Source organism: Sinocyclocheilus grahami, unplaced genomic scaffold (genome assembly GCF_001515645.1).
Source record: "Sinocyclocheilus grahami isolate Dianchi unplaced genomic scaffold, SAMN03320097.WGS_v1.1 scaffold482.1, whole genome shotgun sequence".
Classification (NCBI taxonomy): Eukaryota; Metazoa; Chordata; class Actinopteri; order Cypriniformes; family Cyprinidae; genus Sinocyclocheilus; species Sinocyclocheilus grahami.
This window is the reverse complement of record NW_015505661.1, coordinates 276,765-300,666: the sequence shown is the minus strand read 5'-3', so window position 1 is coordinate 300,666 and position 23,902 is coordinate 276,765. Positions and strand designations below refer to the sequence as shown.

General features: G+C 36.8%; 1 protein-coding gene across 6 annotated transcripts in view; it reads right to left on the bottom strand.

Moving 5' to 3' along the window:
- Positions 1 to 23,198, bottom strand: part of ncor2 (nuclear receptor corepressor 2) — a 147,414-nt gene extending 124,216 nt beyond the window's left edge. For 4 of the 6 annotated variants that reach the window (XM_016236138.1, XM_016236140.1, XM_016236141.1 and 1 more), the window contains exon 1: positions 22,747 to 23,197. The gene's annotated coding sequence lies outside the window, so the exon portion shown is untranslated. Of the gene's footprint in view, positions 1 to 22,746 lie in introns of all 6 variants that reach the window. The other 2 variants (XM_016236143.1, XM_016236142.1) reach the window with 2 other exon arrangements.
- Between the last annotated feature and the right edge of the window lie 704 nt (positions 23,199 to 23,902).

Sequence of the window (23,902 nt, the reverse complement as noted above, 5' to 3'; positions counted from 1 at the left end):
TTAAGAATTTGACAAAAGATGACATACTTTTAATAAAGTTAGAGGAGTCAAATATCACCTCGTAATGGGAAGGCTACTTTTTGATGATATTTTGGATAATTGTTTAGACGGTGCTCCTAAAATTTTGAACGTGCTCCTAAATTTTTTTTTTAATTTTCTAAACTTTTCTAAAAAGAAAAGTAAGCGTAAAGCCCTGCCTTCACATAAAAAGTCAGAGGTATGGATTAGATTTCGTAAGCACGATGACAAAGATACTGTGGACAAGAACAAAGCTATATGCCAAACAGTTGATGGGCCCTATTGACTTGACTTCCATAGTATGGAGAAAAATATATGGAAGTCAATGGGGACCAAAACAGTTTGGTTATCCATATTCTTCAAAAGATCTTCTTTTGTGTTCAACAGAAGAAAAGAAATTCATACATGCATAAATGACAGAATTTTTATTTTTGGGTGAACTATCACCCAAAAGCCAGTATTAGTTTTCCTACACCGTTCATAGGCTTGCAGCCTCCATGTTACAGCTAATGCTGTGAGATTTTATATTTATCTTAAACATAAAATAACCTGATCCTGTTTTATCAAGGCATGCGACTGTTCTGACTTGTCAAATTTTCAGCATCAGTTTTTCATCTTGCATCAAAATTCTGTCTATTCATTGTATGCATTTGAAATATAGAGTTGGGCTTTGTTTTATTGTACCCAAGTGTACCTAAAATAAAAAGTGTTTAATATACAGGTTTGTGGCTCTTAATTTCCTATTAATTAACCATTTGTAATCTTATGTTCACTGTTCATTTTTTTATAAATATAGTATTTGTATTATATCTATATTCATTCATATAGTCAAATCGAATCGAAAATCGAAATCGAATCGAATTGGAACATCTGAATCAATACCCAGCCCTATCACTGACCCCAATTTCTCATTCTCTCTGTCTATCATTGTTACATAGTTTATCTCAAATGTGCAAAAACGCAAAAGCAGTCAAAGTCCTATGGCATTTGGTCATCATGCAAGTATTACAATTGTCACACATTGTCCATGGTTTTGGTGGCTAAAGTTCAGTGTATCCCTAGTGTGTTCCTTCCTATATCAAATAGTGCTGATGGATGACAGTACAGCACAGTGGAAAAGTCAGTGTGTAACCTCAGTGCCACATTTAAAACCATCAGACTGCATTCATATCAAAGATAAATAACAGTGAGTGAGAGCGAGAGAGACATGAATAGTAAAGTAGGTGAAGAGATGTAAGAGATGAAGATACAGAGGGAGATCCTTAACTCACATAGTGAGAGAAGATCAGTCATAGCTAGAGGATGTTCATTTCGGTTATTTTTCCTAACTGACAACCAACGCTCGTTAACCGATTGTTAACCGTTAATCGACAAGATTATTTTAAATTAGAATTGAATTAAATTAGAAAGGATAAGTGTCTGTGACCTGTTAAAAAATACTAACATTTGTTTCCCGGGGATTAATTTTACATGCGCAAAAAGCAGCAAACAACCGAACATTAGGATTCAAATGGTCATCATATCACATCACGCACCTGCAGAGCTTCTGCGAGCGGAGAAAAACAAAGCTAGGCTGTAGGGTAAACGTACCCGTTAAGCGCACGTCCATATTTGAGCTCAGATTATAAAAAGAACAAATAATGTATTATCATTCTTGATGTCTTAACAAATTGATGTGTTTGTTACTACATACCTCCTGTAATTTCAAGTCAATCAGATCATTGCGCACTGAGATATGAGTATCCATGTGTTCACGCTGTCTGGCGGCCATTTTGAAAGCTGTCGGCAAACTTTCACCAAAAGAGGAGCCCTTTAAATGTGCATTTTTTATATATTTAAGCCTTTATTTTGGGTAAGTTTCACTACTTATTGTAAAATTAAGAGATTAATGTTTAGACTTTTGCAGATTATAACCTGGAACTTGGATGTGGGTAATAATTACAGTTAGATCCAAAAGATAGTTTTAGCAACACAGCGCAGATACTACAGAACACAGTTAGGGATGTTAAATAAATAGGCCTATACACGAGCAACATATTTTTACTTAAATAATAAATTAAGAAAAATTTTGCAACAAGTAGCCTAGTACGCAGAGTTTCGGTTCATTTATTATAACGATTGTATTTTTTTATATTATTAGTAATAGAAAGGCAAACATTATAATACTTTCTTGTTTGCCGTCAGCATTCAGCAAATACGCATTTACATCATTTAAACAAATCTTTGAATGGCTAATGAAAATTTTATTTCACAAACCTTGCAATCTTAGTCGAATCCAGTTGTGAGATCTTGTGAAGTGTGCATGTGACCTGCATGATCGCGTGTTCTCTGCGTGACTTTCGGTCCGTGCAAATTTAATGCTTTTTAACATTATTATGCTGCGCATTATGCATTTGCCCACTGTCATATTCATGTCATTTTCACTGTGTGCTGTATGTAAAATGAGTGCTACCTTGGCTTTATTTGAAAAAACATGATTCCCAATGCACAAAAACTTCCCAGAATACTGAGTGCTCTGTTGGTTACAGTTTACTTCCTTTTCAATTATATTTTTATTAAATATTTATTTGTGAAAAACGCTTTGTCAGCTAAAGTATAAGTATGTTTATTTTACAAATGTATTTTTTTTATCCATTTTCAAATGATTTCTTAAATATTAATTACAATAAACAATAATATCGGCTTTATATCGGCCATCAGCCACCCTGCTTTCCAAGATCAGTCAACCACTAGCATTGTCTACACAGAGCCATAGTTCACTGACAAGCTACGCAAACAGCTTTCATTATCGCGAATCATTTCTTTGATTTCAAAATCATGCAATTATATCGTCTGCGATTTTTTTTTTCCATAGCTTGTCAGTGAACTACGGCTCTGTGTAGTAAATGCTGCTCCATCTGAAAGCAGGTGATGGATATTTACTACTAATCCCAGATCCGGCTTTACTGACAAGATGTGCATGACAATCGCATACGATTAACCGTGCAGCCCAAGTACGACCCCACATGCAATTATACCGACAAAGAGTGACTTAATTATAATCTGATTTTGTCTAACAATCTAGGTGGCATCCCATTTGAGAAGCTAATGATTTACAGTATCATTTTCGAAGTGTAGTAATAACATTTACAGGTTATACACACCTTACATTCTCTGTTGATCATGGCTTTTAATGATGAGACCTTTTTTGTAATCAGGCTCTCAAAAAGTATATAACAATTTGGATATAGATTTATCGGCCAACATATCGGTTATCGGCTTTCAAAAATAAAGAATAATCGGTTATCGGTATCGGCCAAAATTTTCATATCGGTGCATCCCTAGTGTCAACATCATTAATTGTGAGCAAATGGCTCTGTGCAGAATGCACTCAAATGTGAACCTGGAACACAAAACCAGTCATAAGCAGGGCAGACATTCTTCAGATTTTGGTAGCCCAAAATGAATTTAAGTAGCCCGAATAATAATGAAAAAAAAGACATCGGCTGAACCTCACTGCGGACAAATCAGCATGATTAAAAACTTCAGTGATCGTTTTTTTTCTTCAAGTAACATGTCAAGAAAGTAGGGGTGCAACGGATCACAAAACCCACGGCTCGGATCATATTGCATTATCATATCAGATTTTGAGTAACCGATCGGATCATTTTGCAGATGAGCAAAAAAATATGGTTCTTTATTATTTAAATACCAGAATACTTCTTTGATACCACAGCAAAAACTAGTAGCATATAGGGATGTAACAATTCACTCAACTCACGATGCGATGCAATTCACGATACTGATTTCACAATTAGGGATGGGTGATATGGGCTTAAAAATATATCACGATATTTCTGGTATTTAGTACGATAACGATATCAATGACAATAATTCAGGAAATCCTGTTTCTTTAGAGAAAAGTATTATCTTTCCTATTTTTACCCAAAATAGGGTGTTGTGAGCATTAATGAGTACAAACGTAATGTAAAAACCATTTAATTCATACTGGAAACCGGAGGGCGCTCTTGCACAGAAACTCCACATATCCATAGCAGAAGTAATACTACTGACGACGCTCCAGGAAGGTATCCAGTTATCGCTGAATAAAACGCACAACGGAGATAGACATTTTTACTGATGAAACTTGAGGAAAATAAACATACGATTTCACAAAATATATGGTTTATCAGTGTTCTTCAATCTTTGGTATTTTTTATAAGGAAAGTATATTTATAATGCAATAGTCGACATGGCCTTTAATCACTGTATATAATACTATCATTCTGTAATATGAAACCACGTCTGGTCACAAAAAGTAGTATTTCAAAAACTCGACTATGTTATTAAGTTAATTTGGAGAAAAAGCATGTATATAAATTACACCACACGTGCATATGGTGTGTGATATGAAATATAAACAATAATCATTGTTTGTCAATTTACTGGGGTGCGGGGGGGGGGGAGGGGTGTCCCGCACTGGGACAGCTAACCAATCACAACACATTTTGTTTTTCGGAAGGCGGACCGTCAACAAAGCCGGAACTAATCAAGCCGTTTGTGCAAGGCTGGGGAGAAAGGTATTTTAATAATGTAAATTATGTGAAAAATATTGCGTTTTTTGAACCACCAAGCATGAGAGCATGTTCTAGTACACCCCCAAAACAAAATCAAGACTTTGTAAAAGAGCATAATAGGACCCCTTTAAGAAACATAGAACATTTTGGAACACTCTATAAACATGACAGGCTAAATAATTAAAATAAATAATTGAATTCTTCGTAATTAAGTGCAGTCACTTAAGTGGGCCTAAACCTGCAGCTCAACAATAATCAGAACACAACACTCAAACAGTGGCAAAGACACCTGAGAGCCAGCAGTTTGTTTGTTTTTTAAATGTCGTGATTTTGAACAGATGTAAACAATGGCAGAAGGCCTAAAAGTACAGACATGATACCAGCTCAATTTAATTATTGTACTAAATCGCAGAAACTTAGTACTTTAGTCTGCTATTCCTTGCTCTGTGAAGTAATGTTAACGTGAGGGAGCAAACTAGTTGACTTTAGCTAGTTAATTAGGCATGTTATCTGCCTCTGCAGCAAGCCAAATAGTATTTATTTCAACACCGAAACAAACGGCGGGGGGGTCTGTCTTGACGGAGTAAAAGAGGGAGAAATGAAGATGACACAGATATGTAGTTTATGTACGACCTGGAAGTATTTATTTTGCGATCGGCGCTAAAACATCATCTGTACAGAACATTATTGTGTACGGAACATTAGTCTACGTTACCCGAAAAATTCCAATACAGCAGACTTCATCTTTTTCGACGGGGGAAAAAGTTCCAAGGATTCACCTACATCCTACACACAGGTGACTCTGACCGCTCGCACTAACCGGAAGGGGAGGGGTCGTGTGACTCGTTACGCTCTTCGCTGCACACAACCGAGGGAGTCCTGCACTTTCCGTCTTTGATGACACGTAAAAAAAACTGTGCATACTGCAGGAACGTATAACGGAAACCGTGACTTTTCCAAACAGCAGTATACCTTGAAACCGGTTATCGTCACATGCCTACACGGGAACATGCCAGCTGAAGATGAGGAGGAAATTATGTCGCTCGCTTTGCCACTCCAAAGTCCCCACTCCAAGGGGATAGGGATGATCACTTCGCCCCATGAACCATTCGGTACCGATACTCGTATCGGCACATCCCTAATGCAAACTAATACAAATTCTTAAAATGACATTTTTGGGGGGAATCTGTGATGCTTTTTTCAGGATTTATTGATGAATGAAAACTTGTGAACAGTGTTTATTCAAAATATAAATCTTTTCTAACAATATAAGTCTTTACTATTAGTTTTTATTAAATTTAACACATCCTTGTTGAATAAAAGTATTAATTTATTTCAAAAAAGAGAAAAGATACTGACCCCAAACTTTTTAATGGTAGTGTATTGTTAAAAAAGGATTTCTATTTTAAATAAACTGTTCTTTTTTTTTACTCTTTATTAATCTATGATAGGACAATATTTGTCCGACATACAACTATTTGAAAATCTGGAATCTGAGGGTACAAAAAAATAAAAAAAGTCAAAATATTGAGAAAATCCAAATGAAATTCAAAGCATATTACTAATCAAAAAAGTTGTTAAGTTTTTATATATTTACAGTAGGAAATTGACAAAAGACCTTCATGGAACATGATTTTTACTTAATATCCTAATGATTTTTGGCATAAAAAAAAAATCGATAATTTTGACCAATACAATGTATTGTTGACGCTACAAATATACCCGTGCTACTTATGACTGGTTTTGTGGTCCAGGGTCACAAATGTGTTATATTGCGTGGGGAAATAATGTCTATTATCAGTGTTCATATTTGCAGATATCTGAACGCTGCTGTCGGTGCTGATTACCATAGATAAATCAGTCAGCCTCTGCTTACTGTAGACTGCTGCTGATATGAGATCAACAGACACTGATAGAAAGCACAGCTCCTCTTCCAGTAAAGTCTTGGGCACTCTTCCACACGAGTCAATACTTTATTATGCTGCCAGAAACTCTCACAGACACACACACACACACACACACACACACACACACACACACACACACACACACACACAAAGCAAGCTCATCCTGGGACCAACTACCATATAAAATCCACAAGCTACAGACTTCATACATAACATCAGGCAAAAAACAGAAACCTGTGGAGTATTCATACAAAATTACATGGGGAATTAAGAATTTATTACAGTTTAGGAACAAGCACTTGGAGATTTAAAAGGATAATGGTAAAGACATATTTAAATCCCAAATGCAGAGCTGCAGCCAGATTATATCTCTAAATGGGCCACTCTGGACATCCTACAGGCTTTTAAAGAAAACAATGGGACATAGGAAGGGATTTTTCCAACAGGCAAGTTCCACCGTCTTGTCATTTCCTGGCCTTACTTAGTTCTCCATCTCGACTTGGTTACTTTTCCTCCCTCTTTTAATATTTAGCTGACCCGTATGATTTTTTTTCATCTGAACTTCATAAGCTACTTTTGTTTTTATAAGGAAACAGTAGTTTTGGTTTACATCAGGAAAACAAGCTTTTTGTTCATGGATAGGATGTAACATCACTGGCCTCATTCAACACACTCAATATTTCCTAGATCATGCAAAGAAATCCTTAAGCTGGCATTCACATTCAGAGTGACTTGAGTGGAGAAAGATCCAGTGAGATCAACAGTAAGTGGCTGATAGCAGGAAGGTGAAGCCTGTTTCTATTCCGTCTTCACACACATCTGTCAATTTCACCAGCTCTTACACACACAGCTGCTACAGGCTCTGCTATGCAAAATTGTCCACCCCTCACATTCTGTTTCAGTTGCTTGTTTCATAATGGGCCAGCGAGTACAAAACCCTGAGGCAGAGAGAGTCACCACCATTACACTACACCCTCACAATTGCTGCAGCAGAGAAAACAGAGGATAATGAAGAAACCACATCAGATGGATGACAGTCAGCCCACACACAGCCTTAACTCTACCCTGATATTCAGGTTGAAGTGCAAAGGGCTGCCATGAGCACTGAGAATCCAGAGAACAGCAGAGTTAAACTCAAAACACACATATTAGAGATAGAAACTGGCAGTGAAAGCAAAATCCACTCAAACAGAATGGGTGATAAAACAGAATTCAAACACTGTCTGAAATAGTCAGTAAAAGGATACGTAAATCTAGGGCAAGCTATAAAATAACCAAGTTGCTCAAAATATAGAACTTGAAAAAGGTATAGTTTGAAACCTGAGGTACAACAATAAAATAATACACTTAGAAACAAAAAGATGGCCTATAGTAATTGGTGTACAATTTATCAAACACAAAACCTTGCTTGTAAACCAGAAATTATTCAATGGAATTCAATTACCAAATCTTTCGGTCTTCAGTCAGAACTTCATACCATTAGGGCACTTAATGATTTCCTTTTTTAAAAATTCAGAAAAAATTGGTCATTTTCAGATTACTGGCATTATCGGCCTCCACTTGTTTCAGGTTCAACATCAACCCAACAGTCTTGACAACTTTCTGTTACAAAATATTTATACTGAATTATTGGATGTTTATTATCAGCATTAAATCAGTATTAGTCTTGCCGCGATAGACGGTGCTGACGGTGATACCGCTGTTAAGCCGCAACACCGGTTACGTCACTTGCCCATGGCGGTACCGACCCCCACCGTCGTTTTGATTTTTTTATAGTAATAAAAATCATTTAGTTTAGTAGAAGAACAGACACTAAAATTAAAAACTGAACGTGGCTGCTCAATGCAGCGTGCCGAACGACAGTTGCATCACAGATCAGATTTCATTTATCCAGTGAGGAGAGTGAGTCGAGCTGACTGGCAAGAAGAGTGAGGTGAGACAGACAAGACGATGGTGGGTGATTTAGTTTCGAAAATGAAATGCAAAAGCGCCTGTTTGGCAATATTTAGGATTTTGAAAAGCCTGTTGACTTTTGCCGTTTATCTAAGGTGATTTTGGAAGTTTTATTTAATTGGTTCCACAGTGATTGCTGATTTTTACTTTCTTTAAACTGTGTAATTTATTTATTTTATTTGACATCAAGGTGTATGCCGTGCCTCCAAGCTTTCTTCTTCATTTTGCTAATAAACTTTCTACGTTTCTTATTTTTTTGATTATATATTATACATGTTTACTTATTTTCAGTTTTGTATAGGCTACCTATTTAAACTTCATGCAAGTTATTTGTTATTTTATATTAGGCATAGCCTGCCCTATAGCATGGTGTATTTTTATTTGTTTTGTTAATAAAAGTTCTGTTTTACAATAACAGAATAAATAAAGAATAAATAACAATAAAGTGAAAGTAAAATGCGCACGGTGCTTTTAAGCTATTTAAAAGCGAAGGAAAGCGAGGAAAATAGGGAAAATTCAAACTAACTAAAAACGAACAATTGCTTTACGCCGAATTGCTGCTATTTGAAAGTGAAAGTAAAATGCGCACGCCGCTTTTGCAAGCCATTTAAAGCGAGGAAAAGAGGAAATGCCCCCACCCCCGCCCCGACAGTGATACCGGTATTATCGGTGTTGTCACACGTCGATTAACCGGTGGGAAGATTTCCTCTCAGTCACAACCCTAATTAGTATACATCTCAAACAAATTGTATTAGACCATAATCACACAAATATCAGCAACTAAAAACAACTTTTCCTCTACAAACCTGTTTGGAGTATACTTTATATATTCAAGGGCTTTATTTGAGCAAGTCCAGTTTTTCCAACAATCCAAAAATGAACAAAAATATATTGTGGGACTACTAACGTTAGGTAACTGATAACGGCCTTTAGTACAGGACTGATCTCTAACATAATGTGACATCACAAGTCAGATATTTTCAGCAGAACCTTAAAATGTACTATTCAGTTAACAACTCAGTTGTTCCTCAATAGGCAGAGCCTGCATTCATACTACACCAGCAGTCGACTTGCTCAATGCCAGGAACGCACAGGGCTCATGGGGCTCAGCAGAACACACAAATACATTGATTCTATCACTCAATACAGTCTATCCCTCAGTACTCCACACCACAATTACTATCTGAATACATGCTGTACTTGACACCCAATGTCACATGAATGCATACAGACACGCACACCTACATTTTTAGTCCCTCTCGCTGGCTGCTCTCCAGATTACTAAAAATGTCAGAGAGGTAGCAGCTGCTATTGATGTGGCTGTGCAGACAGACACTGACGTTCTCCACAGACCACCACTACTGCAAGTCTACTGCCACTTGACACCACTGCTGACAACTACAGAACTCTTACAAAGAGCACAAACGCTATGTGCGCACCCAAACAGGAGTGCATGCAGTTAGTTTATTGCATCGATACATTACAGCTGCACTATGTATGCTCACTTCCTTAGGGAATCTGCTTTGACTGATTAAGAATGTATACAAAGGAGGAAAGTATATCTATAGTAAGAGTGTGCACTATGCATAATCACATCATAAGCAAATAAAGCAGTAGGCAAAAAGGAAGTTGTAATAGTTCTATTTTGCTTAGCAGGAAATACTCGCAAAATGCTGCTGATGTGAATATGATGGATTTATACGATAACCACCTTCTATAGTCAAATCAAACAGGGTAAGCCTGCCGACAGGGCTTGGACAAAATTCTCAAATCGACAGAATAAGCATGCATGCATTTGCTGGTGCAGACGTAAGCGTGTCACAACAAGTAAAAAAAAAAAAGCCTAAAATACTTCGGTGTTATTTTAAGCAGTGGTTTTAAATTTTAAAGTCACTATTGTGTAACAAAGAAAGAGGAACTGATTGTAAAGATAAAACAGGAGGCATCTGAGAGTAGAGAAGAGGTGAGTAGTGGCTGCTTGCCCAATCGCTGTAAAGGGCAGCAGGGAGGGCCTGACAGTCAGAACCTCCAGACAGTGCATTTAGTGAATGTTAATGGGGCACTCAGCACTACTCAACTCATATACAAAATTTATGTCAGATCAAGGACTTTCTCTAAAGCACACAAGGGCACTGTGCTCTGCACTCCACAGTCCACCAGACACTTCAAGTTCAAATGACCTTCTTATAATGCATTCAAATAATTCAAAACACCTCCCACTAACAAGGACACTAACATAATATACATCCCTTGAAGTAAAAACAAAGGCTCCCTGACCTTCAGCATGTGGCCATTAGTCTAATAGTCTAAATGGTATTTGCAGCCTATTTACTCTGACCTTTTATAGCAATCAAACACTTGGCCATGGGCACATGTTCACAACACAGTAGGGCTGGGTGGTATAACGAGTTTGTACAATATATCAATATTTTCTTTATAAGCGATTCGATATGAGGCAATACTGTTTATATCAATATACAGTAGTTTGATACGAGCGCATCTGAAAATATAGCGGAGGACACAGACTGAGCTTCTGCGGAGAAAGTGTATCATCCAATTTGTTCTAAACATGTGGCAAGCTTCATATTAAGGCCTTTAAAAACTGGTAAGACAGTTTATAGTTTGTTTCGCATATTAGTTTAAGCGGCTCGGCCCGTCATATGCTCTGACAGAAAGGCTGCGTGTGCCGCTGACAGAGACACTAGGCTACTCGCGCTGCTTAATGTGTTTGAGATGTGCTGTATTCCTGATAAGTATGGGCATTCCAAGCAAAAATTATATTCGAAAATCGCTGGGTATTATTCGATTATTATTCGAAAATCACACCCCTCCCACGCAAGCACCCACAAACACCCAAACAGAGGAAGATGGTGAGAGACGGCATTCACGCTTTCAATCTGTATGATAAACTGTTTAATTCAGAAGATAGGCTACCTTAACTCAAGCCATACCATGATTGTAACGTGCTAAAACATATTAATATAATAAACATAACCGAATGATGGCACTTATTAACATAACAGTCCATTAATAACTGTTCATAAGGACATTTCCATTTCAAAAACTGAATCCCTAAAGGGAATATATACGAGATGGGAGGAAAAATATACTTCAATATCTTCTGTCGCAATTATATCGTTGGGTAATTACACTGTATATAAACTGCGGGCATCAGGGAACCGTTATTAATATGCGGGGCATTGAAATCGCTTATGAACATACGCTTGTTTTATTACTTTCACTTTCGATTCGCGATCACATACGGAGCAGCACTCGGCAGTACTTACCACACATTTTACAAGACTAGATGTTTGTCAGTGGTGCTCAGGATCATATCATTCGCCATTATCCTATCAGTCATCTCTCCTTACTCTGTTTATGTGGTAAGTGAAATGTTATGTACTGTAATGTAACAGGCTACCGCTAGCAAGCGGCTAACCATGTCCCTTTAGTGGCTCCGTAGAATGCATTATTTGCTTTCCGCGCCTTTCTGAATACAGATTCAGCCACACCTCGGTGTTCTGCACGAATGAACAAGTGAGAGCAGAACAAATGTGTCACACGTTTTAAACTCAACAAAATGGTAAAATGCATATATCAAGAGTATGCTCACATGCTCATGACAACAACAGGGAACAAAACAGCGTTGGATGAAGTAGATTAGAGCCTTGCACGGGCCTCGAATATAGGCCCTAGCCCGTCTTTTTTCCCCTTCTCCCAAAACAGCTTATACAACCGTTTCAGCTATTAAAATAGTTCCATTTTGTATGTAATGGAAAAGTGATTATATTTCGTTTTGTTTTTTTAATAAAGTTAATTTAGAAAAGCGTTTGGAGCATTTCTTTTGTTCGTTAAATGTACGTTTTTGTTTTTTAAAGTAACGACCAAACAGCCAGCGGCAGACAGTGAGCTGATCATAGCCTATGTTTGATCAATTTAGCCTTCTCAAGTCATAACAACCTAAAATAAAATCTATAGATATAAAACCGTTCAAGCATATCACAATGTTAGTTTAAATGTTTAACCTAGATAAATGTGCACTGTTAGACTCATATCCAATCGTTTGTGTGGAGAGTGGAAGCTGAAGCTCTGCAGGACATGGAGGCGCCAGCGCGATCACTTGCATTTTTTTCTAACAGTGAAAACAACTTAGAATAGGCAGTCATTTTTGCTCATAAAAGGTAAGAGTAATACGTCATTCCAAACTGTAAAGGGTCTACTTTTATTTGTGTGCACTCACAATATCCACCAAACGTTGTGCTTTTATAAAATAAAGAAAACAAACGCTTTCTGCCATCTCTGGCTTGAACAGGAGCGCTTCACAATGATGAACCTAAACTCAACAAATTGCATCAGATATGATAAAAATATTTAGAAAGCTTTAAATTACTACTTTAAAACGAAATCATTCAAATCGAAAATAGAAACTCTTTCATTATGTAATCCGTGCATTTCTCTCTAAAGGCACATCCAATGAGGAGATGGCGAGTAATTTTTTTTCCATCACCATAACTGATGGATGTCTAAAATATAAAAATAAGGAAAAGTCTAAAACGGGTCCGATTATAATTTGCGTTTTATTTTATAATTCGGTACAATTTAAAAACAGCTTTAATATATACATCGAAGTCCTAGAATCCATTAATGCAGCGCTGAAGATGGTCACGGATTTTACAGATGCGCTGTCTTCCGAGAAGACAGTTACAGCGTCCTCTGTTAAACCAGTCCTACGGTTATTATCTGAGGATATTTTGCTCCCAACCGAGGAAGACACGGAGTTGACGCGCAACCTAAAAAGAAAAATGGCTAGCGTCATGGAAGACAAATATAGTGCACCTGCAACACAGCAACTGTTGGCAAAGGCCACATTAATTTATCCAAGATACAAGGACATTAACCCTGGAGATGACGTTAAAGATGCGCTCCTGGAGGAGATGCTGGCAATGCCCAATGAGCGGAGTGATGGCGGGGATGGAGAAGGTGCCATGCGTACCTCGGCAGCTGGAGAGGGAGAAGGAAGTGCACCATCTCCTCCAAAAAATAAAATAAAATCTTGCAGACCTGCTTGGAAAGAGAAAAGCACAGTCCTCCAATACGGTCCCAAAAAGAATCCGTGCAGACACTGAAGTCGCAAGGTATTTGCAGGAGGAAGCCCTCGATCTGCACTCTCATCCGCTTGCCTGGTGGGGGGATAGTCAGGCTCAATTCCCTCTTCTTTCGAAAGTTGCCAGAAAATATATGACTGTATGCGCTACGAGCGCTCCCTTGGAGCGTGTATTCAGGCAACATTGTCTGGTTTCAGGGAAGATCTTAACGGAGTGAAAAAGTGAACATGTTAGTTTTCCTGGCAAGAAACTTGAAGACCGAAAAATAAAGCAGCAGGACTTGCCGATTCACTTAAGCGGCCCAGTAGTTTAACAATGATGTTCCCTTCTGTTGCACTTTGAAAAACCCAAATCGGATTCAAACACTTTTATGTTCCACTTTTAAAAATGTTGTTATAAATGTAGCCTTAAGTTAAATAATATTAATGATAGTTTGCTGCTAAATGATTAAAAACTGTTCCATAATTCCTATTAAACTCAAAAGATATCGAAAAAACAGTTGAAATGTAATTTTATTTTATTATTGTTAATATAATTTGCTGTTTTAATAATAAAGAAGACTGCTTTATTATTTTGCATTTCCATGTTCATTTACAAGCGGCATGCGTTCTTAAATCATTATATTTCTGCGGCGGGAGGGGGAGGGGGGTTGCGATTAACCGCCAAACCGCGGTGATTTGTTGCGTCTTCACAGTGACTACAGTGTGCGCGTGAGAATGTGCTCTTCTGTTGTCTTTGACAGCTTTTAGGTGCGTTATAGGCAGCGCCACATGAATGCGTCACCACCGCATCAGCACGGAAAACATGGGGACATTTTTAAGACAATAATCGCACAACCTATTCGATATTCTACAATTAAATCATCTAATGAATATTCGAAAATCGTGACCCATCCCTAATTCCTGAATACATAACTTACATTTCACAGGTATATTCTCCATCTGTAAATGTTAGAAAGCCATGGAAATATTCCCATTTTTCTGTCAGAAGTGCATGAGCCTTCTGCTTTGGGATTCTCCGCTAAACTTCAGTGAACGAGCGCCACCACGAGTAAGCCAAATAAGCGAAAAGGCCGAATAATATGTACCAAACAATGACTAACGCAATCAAATAGAGGCACGCACTAAAGCAGCAACCATGTCTGCAGTGAAAGTATTTAAAACTATCAGAGAAAGACGCAGAAATCATTACAAGCACGAAGCACCGACAGCGGGAGACTGTTTAGTGCTGCATCACGTCTCCGATTGAGAAGAAGAGGTGGCTAATGCTGGTGGTTAAGTTACTGTATGACGATTGAAATCGCGAAATTAACTCAAACAATTAGTAAATAAACCGCAGATTGTTATATTTTCTAATGCATGCACAAATTGCATGTATTCTGACAGCACTGCACGAGCTCACGCCGCCAGGGTTCAAAGTCCAAACTAGCGCGAGGAAAATCTGCGCTGAAACGGTGTTACTTGTCAGTTGCTCTGTAACATTTTTGTGAAATTTTTTTAAAGAGTTTTGTAAAGAGTATTGTAATTTTACTGTCGTTCTGTAAAATAAAATAAAAAAGACAACAATAACGATAATAATTACCCTACAACAGCTCTATTAATGCATTTATTATAACATTCACACACAGTGTTCAAATTGGGATCTGTAATATATTCTAATGTTATAAAATAATTCTCTTCTGCTCAGCAAGGCTGCCTTTATTTGTACAGCAAAAAATGCATGCCTGATTCAAGTCTCAAAAATGGCCAAAAAGTATTATTTTATTAACATATTCATTTTAAGTTGAATTGTGCTTTGTTGGTATAATGTCTGCTAGAATGTTAAAAAAAAAATTCAGTGTTAAGTAAATATTTTTTAAATGTTGTTTTGTAATTGATTTTTTATTTGAAAAGCAGGATAAAACCGTAAAAAGCACATTTTGGCAATTTAATTAATGCAATGGTGAAAAAAAAAAAAAAAAAAGGCAAAATAGGCCTACATGGGGAGGAAAATGTGGAAAAACCAGGTTTGGTATTCTGCCCAGTGTTTCATTTTGTTCGGCTTCGGCCAAGAATTTTCATTTCGGTGCATCCCTAGTTACAATGTTAGAATGAAATGTGATTTTAACCCTTTTGTACATAATTTAAAAACTTACATGGTTACATTCACTTTATTTGTTTTCATAGCCTTTAATATGTATTGTTTTGTTGGACAACATTGGGCGGTAAGTGAAATGTTTATATATTAAATACAGATTTTTTTTAATCCAAATACAAAAACGAAAATACTGAGATATATACCGTATATCGCAAATCGGCCAAAAAATACTGAGATATGAATTTTTGCCCATATCGCCCAGCCCTAACTCACAGCACACACTGACCACCACTAGTGCAGGATTGATGCCATGGGAGTGCAAAACTCTGCCTTAACTAATGGGATCAAGTCAGGCTCAGTTCTGATAGAATCAGGGCTCGACGCTTACTTTTCTTTTTAGGAGCCCTTGTGCTCCTAACTTAAATTTAGGAGCACGTTCAATTTAAGGAGCACCTTCTAATCAATAATCCAAAATGTTATCAAAAAGTAGCCTTCCCATTACGAGGTAATATTTGACTCCTCTAACTTTATTAAAAGTATGTCATCTTTTGTCAAATTCTTAAATTATATTTTATAAGCTTAACAACAGAATAAGAGTAGAATAAGAAACAAGTTAAAAATCAAATGAAATCAGTATTAACAAAAATAATTTGTAGAGGTGGCACAGAAGAACACAAAAGTGTTGTTTGATGTACTTTCAGACATTTAATGAGGTTCAGAAGTGGAATGAGTGCAATTAAATCCATAAATTCATGATGATATTAATGTTTTAAATATACAATTTTGAATATAGAAATATTAAATTATTTAAATAACTGAAAAGATACTTTAAAAATTAAACTAAAACTGCCAGCAGGTGGCGGCAAGTCACTGATTTTGAGCACTGAATCATTCATTCAATTGATTCATTCGAACGGCTGATTCATTCAGGAATGAATCAAGTGACTGTCTTTATGAATGGGTAATCATGAATCACTGACTCACTAGATTCGTTTAAAAAAACCCGTTCATTCATAAACGAAACACCGCTGTGTTTGAATGGAGATGCGCAACGGCTCAGCTGTGTTTTTGTTTTCAAACTATTTTCGACGACGAAATAGAGAAAAATCAGACAATAGTGTTATAGTCAGACAATGTAAGTCACTTAATATTAACTTCTTGTTTATTGAATTGTATTGAATCAGTTATCACATTTACAAACTCCCTTAAAAATCATTAAAAGCGGTCACTCATCTTAGTTCATCGCGAGCTCACATTTATAATCAACAAAGCTCGCTTCACTGCACAATGAATCTCTTATTTACACCCTGTCTACACTTTGCTTATGAAAGGATTCGTGAGATATGTCTGTGATACATTACTCGACACTGCAAAAACACGTAGAAAGCTTTGAAGCTTCCCTGAGCGCAATCACAAGTATGATGATGATTGGGTCAGTCGCACTGGTGCTCCTAAAAATAATTTCATAGTCGCACGCAGTAGTTATCAGTCGCAAATGCGACTGAAATGGTCGCACTGTCGAGCCCTGTAGAATCAAGTCATACATCAGGATTATTTAAAGTAACATTTTGCAATAGTGCATTTTGTATAAAAGAAACTTGACTTTACAGTTCTGTTATTGTTACAGTGTAGTCCATTACACATAGCATTGTCACATAGCTTGTCCATTTCAGCCTCTAACACTCATTCACTTAAACTTTCATTAAACATTAAAAAGCTGATTTTTTACTTCTATATCTAAATAGCATAATTCTAAAATGAAAAATATTTTGCTCTATAAATGACTTACCAGCACAAACTTCTCTCCAGATATGGTGCCATCAAGACCAGATATGGGGTATTATTGCCTCACTGAGCTAACAAACACACCAGTGTCAACATTACACATATAACGCTAGTGGTTATGTCATGCTGATATCACTCCACCACTGGGGAAACTCCAGCAATTTGGCCTTATCTAACCGTGTCTGATATGACACAACTGCTGCTGATAGCAAGCAAGAGAACTGAATATAACAGTGGGTTAAAGGGGAAAGCTCATAGCCCATTTTCTAACAGGGATATTCACTGATCCAAAAAGCCTGTAAAAATACTCCATGAAAGTGGTTTTAAAAAAAAAAGTAAAAGATGGTAATAGTGAAGTGCTCTTTGCAAACTGATGCTAATTAACTATAATGTGTAACGAGTGATTTGTTAGTCTAAGCCATCCAAAAATACTGCATTTAAAGGAGGTGAACAGCAGAAAGAGCAGATAAGGTATTAATGTAACTATTATTTTAATTAAAACTTTTGTCCAGCAAAGATTAGGGATGGGTACCGAAACCCGGTATTTAATCGGTCCCTGGGCTGAATTATGAAAGACCGGAGTATCAATAAGCTCTGACGTTAACGGTTCTGCTATCGGTACTGGAGAAATTTATAACACACACATACATTTATTATTGCTATATATACACACATTATCTTGCAAATTATATCTCACCAGAGTCGCCAGCTGTTTTTCAAACATTTGTCTATGATGCATTTTTGCTATTAAGTGCCTTAAGTGGAGGAGAACAGATGGGAGAAAATCCGATGCGTGTCAATATATTGTCTTAAAGTGACAGACTGGCGCTTGGGCCATCAAAATGCAAATCTGCTCTTAATCTGAATAACGTTATAGCTTTAATAAGCATGAATCTATTAATACATACACTGAAAACTATGCAGTGTTCATTTACTTTTAGATTTATTTTGTAGGCTATTACTTACTTGAACAGTAACGGTAGTAGAACTTCTTGGAAAAATGACAGCACTGTTTATTTCATTTCATTTGTATATTTGTTTTATTGTATTTGTCAGTTTGTTTTACTTTGTTCATGTTCTTACAGTATCTTATCTTATGTATAAAACACTAAAATGCCTGCACACTGGTGCATTTACAAATTGATGTTTTCTATTAATTTCATTAAATATTTATTTTACATTTCAGAATATAAAGCAATGTTAATTCAGCTCTTAATTTGTCATATATAACAAAAAGTATCGATAAGAATACCGTTAAAGTACCGAATCGATAAGCAGTATCGGTTAGAGTAGTAATACCGTTAAAACCTTAAAGATACCCATCCCTAGCAAAGATGCATTAAATTGATCAAAAGTGACAGTAAAGTAACTAATAAATTGTATACAAATGCTGTTCTTTTGAACTTTCGATTCCTCAAAGACTCCAGGAAAAGTACCATGGTTTCCACAAAAATATTAAGCAGTAGAACTGTTTTTAACATTGACAATACAAAATGTTTCTTGAGCAGCAAATCATCATATTAGAATGATTTCTGAAAGATCATGTGACACTGAAGACTGGAGTAACGTCTGCTGAAAATTCAGCTTTGCCATCACAGGAATAAATTACATTTTAAAACATACTCAAGAGTTGTTTTTAATTGTAAAAATATTACAACATTACTTGTTTACTATATTTTTGATCAAATAAATGAAAAGCATAAGAAACTTTTTTCAAAAACATTTTTAAAATCTTACGAACCTCACATTTTTGAATAGGGTTTAATATATAAACATGAAAAATATATAAATACTGTCTATATGAACAGTATAGTATATATAGTATATAATTATTTAATGTCATGTCAGCATCAAAGGCTATTTCCATGGCAAAAACAATTTAAAAAATACAAGTATAACAAATACAATAAAAACCAGCAAACAAACAAACTAGGGATGCACGATATATCGGCCACCATATCGGTATCGGCCCATATCGGCTCATTTTTTCTGTTATCGGTATCGGCCAAAATTTTCATATCGGTGCATCCCTAAAACAAACAGAAGTTATATCACACAAGATTTTTTTACATTAACGTTATAAAAATTCTAAAACTTTTCCTGGCAAAATTGTACTAAATAACTCTTTCAGTGAGTTCACTTCATAAGAGTTTTGTCTATATGAACAAGGCTGATGGCAATTAACACCTATAATAACACCAAACAAATTGCCATTCCAATTATGAAAGAACAACATTTTACAATACACAGTGATTGCAGGAGGAGCAGTTCTTCTGGAGCCTTATAGAGGCAGCACTGCAGCAGGGGTAAAACACAACCAACTCAGCAAAGCAGTTCACCACAGTCGATTCAAAGACTGACGGCATGATGACAAGCCAAGAAGTCTGCTTACACAGAAAGCATTTTGCATACAGTTAATTTCCTTCGCTGTTCCACTCTAGCTGCTCATTTATCAAAATGAAGAACGGTCAAAGACAAACACTTTGTAAGCTATCAACTCCTTATCTTGTCTCTGAATAGTACTCGAGGCATGTTCCGCAGTTCATATAAGCAGAAACAAGGCATCTGACATGAATTATCGAAAAGGCTGGCTATAATAAAGCTTGCAGCTGCAAAACCGCTGTGCACTGTGTATTAGACTCGGTGCAAAGCATTTTGAAAACAGACAGAGATAAAGTGGTAAACTAGCTCCACATTTCAGCAGACAATGCTTAAAAGGCAAACTCATTTCTTTTCAGTGCTTATCAACAATCTGTATGGAGCAGTGAGGAGAGCGAGAAAGAATATCATTACTCAATACACAACACAGAGGGGTGGAACTGGAGTTGATGTGAGTCCAAAACAAATCTGTTGTTTTCTGGCCATGAGTCCTGGCAGCCCTGCAGAGCAAAGAGGTTGTCTGAGGCCAGTTCTGTTTTGGGTTCAGGCATCTCGCTGGTCCACTTATGACAGTGTGCTTTGTTCTCTTCTAATGTACAGTGGGAAAGAATGCTGCTCAAGAGAAAAAGCCCCTCTGCTGGCCCATGTCCAATTACACTAATACACTTTAGCTGTGTGGCCTCCATTTTTCACATTCCACTGCCTTTCATGTGCAAATCAACAGCTGTTGACAAGCATTTGGTATCCACTATGATTTATTGACCCTTAATAACATCCGAGATGGAGTGTAGTTCCAGCCTCATCATCAGCAAGCTATGAATGAAGGTGTTAGAGAGCTCGGTGAAGGGGGCGGGAGGTCCACAAACAACGTTACCCGTCGTGTTTATGCAAGACTTCTCAACGCTTTCCTAGTGATATTTACAGTACAATGAAGAAACCAGAGTCTCTGATTCACAGAAAAACAATGGAACAGTGAGGCAGTGTGGGGATTTGTGAAGCGTTTCATGAACAATTGCGTTTCAGTACATCACTACATGAGCTCTAGCTCTAAATATGGGCTCACAAACCACTGTTGAAGTCTGTGAAAGCTATTCCCATGCACTATTGGTCTTTATCCCTTAAATGTTATCTTTATACTGGGGGCATACTCATTTGAGAGGCTGGGGGGGGAGGGACAGTGAGTGAGTGGTCCCAATTTCTGAGAAAAATATTTAAACTCTGACACCCACTTTTACATTATCTAAAAGTAACATTGGCAGTTTTCCAAGAGGCAAATGGTGTATATGTATATAAATATGTGCCGTCGCATCCAAAATAAGTTTGTTTTCATAACGCGTGTACTGTGTATCTATTATGTATATATAAATGGGTCACAGGCCCATTAAGATGTCCGCATCAAAAAAAATTTACAAAAGTGATTTATGTCCATAGAAAGCACATTAAATGTAAGTAAAGTGTCTACTTTTAAGGTTTCAAATAAGTTTTTTGAGAATAAAAGTCAAAATTTGGTTGAAATAATGTTCCATTGTCATTCAGTGTAACAATATTTATGTAAGAATTCAAACAACATGCTTATTCTGACTTGTACATATTAAAATATAAAAGAATAAGGGAGCATATTAAATTTTATTGTGTTTTAAATAAGTAAAAAATTCTTACTGACAAATGGGCAAAACCTAGGATAGTGACACATTTTAAAAATGTACAATTACAACTAATTAGTAATTGGGGTTTAAGTAATTCGTCTTTTAATTCATTAATTGTCATAAATTGATTTTTGTTGTAAATATGCCTGAAAAGATTGTTACACTGAATGACATTTTAGTGGGTGTCTTCTGTAAATCAGGGGAAAATGTATGATATTTGATCAGAGAAACAAAAACAAAAATGCAATTAAATTAAACAGAAATCTTTTTAATTTTGGGGGAAACAACGGTTTAAAGCAGTATTACACTTATTGTTGTTATGCTTAAACCCTTTTTCGTCTTTGACCCAAATACACACACATACAGTATATATTGAAAGTATTTACATGTATAATATTAAATGTATATATTTATATTATATAAACATATTTAATATATAAACAACATTTTTTTTAAATACACAGTACACACATTATTAATCGTTTGACAGCACTAATATATATATATATATATATATATATATATACACACATTCACACACGTGTAAATGTATATATATGATTATTATTTATAATTATTTTTTATTAGTATTATTGTTACTTTTATATTTATTTATTTTCCTAAAAGTGTCACTAGTACAACAAAAACAGCCAACTGACAAAACGATTTTGATCAAAGCTCCTCGAGTGGCATCATTATGCAGCTCTATTCTTTCTAAACCAAGACCATGTTGCAGCACGAGTAAAGATTCCCTCATCTGGACACGTTTAATAATGAGATGCTGACAAGGAAATTCTAAATAGCACGGATCTAATCTGATTAACACCCAAGAACCACATCCAAAACAGACTGAAACTATACGTCTCATCCGTTGCTTGCACCCGGCAGCGTTACTACAGAACTAGCCAAGCATTCGGTACAATATAACACATAAACCAAGCTAACTCAGCTAGCGCAATAGCCGACCCCCCAAAAATTGCTCAACGGAAGACAGTGCGCTTTGCAAAACATTGTTTATAATGCTAGAAAGCTAACCGAATACATAACGTAACATGCCGGGCATAATTTAACGGCATTCCGTCTAACCTTAAATCACAAACACCGCTAGCTATGCTAACTAGCCGGCCAGTCTTCACGGAGTGGTTGATTTCCGCCTTGCTCGGAGACGCTCATTCAATGTAGCAGAGGTTCAGTGAAGGAATAATGGCCGTTAGCCACAGACAAACCCCGTGACTCCGACAACGGCTCTGAGAAGTCTCGGCACCCCTAAAACCGTTAGACGGTGACAGACTCGTGGTCAAAACGTCTTGTAGTAACTTACCTCTCCGCGGAAGGTGAAGGTCTATCGCTACCGGACGTTTATGTAGTTTCTGAGGAGAAGGAAATTAAGAAATGTCCGCGAATAATCCACATGTACCGTTTGCTACGGGCGTGTTTTCGTCCTCGTCGGTTTGAGCCGCAAATCCACTTGAGCGCCGCGCGTGAGAAACGTTAACTAGACTGCTCTCGCGCTCCCTCGATGGGTTCGGCCTCGTCTGTTTTACTCGCGTTTCCGCCCTCTTATCTCCAAACGGCTGTGATTCGAGAAGAGCAGTTCGTGGCCATTCTGTTTAGTCGTTTTTCGCAGCGGCGGCTATAAATACACGAAGCGACTGAAGGAGAATCTCTGCGGTTTAGAGATGACTTGAGTCCGTGTGCGTGACTGTGTGACTGACTGACTGCTGCTGCTGCTGCTGCTGGCAAAGCAAGAGTCCGCTGGACGTCAAGTGCAGTTTCTCAGCTCTTAAAGGGACAGTGCGCTCCTTTTGAAAATAGGTCCCACTGCTATGTAAATCAGTACAAATCACACCACTCGTCAGAAGATATATGAACAGAATATGAAGATATACTAATACAAATATACTAAAGATTTACTAAATAAGTGATTTCCTAGGGAAATCATGTAGAGGAAATAATAATAATAATAATAAAACATTTTAAAATGTTATTTAAAGAACAAAATGTGTGGGGGTTACAAGTAGCAAGCAGCAATTGTGTTTAAACAAGCAATGTTAATTTTTATCATCTAGTCTAACAGACAGACAGACAGACAGACAGACAGACAGATAGACAGACAGACAGACAGACAGATAGATAGATAGATAGATAGATAGATAGATAGATAGATAGATAGATAGATAGATGTGCAGGGATAGTTGCCTCAAAAATGAATATTCTGTCACTAAGTAATCACTCCTGGGCCCCGCGTCAGCTAAGGACAGCCCTGACTCACACTTATGTCGATACAAACCTATATAACTTCCTTTCTTCTGTGGAACAATGTTGGTAACCGAACAGTTTCAGTTCCTATTGATTTTCTTTATTTAATTGTTTTTTCTATGAACAAAAACTACAATGGAAGTCAATGGGAACTAAAACTGTTTGGCATTACCAGATCCATGAATTTGTGACTTAACTTATTTAAACCACAAACGTTG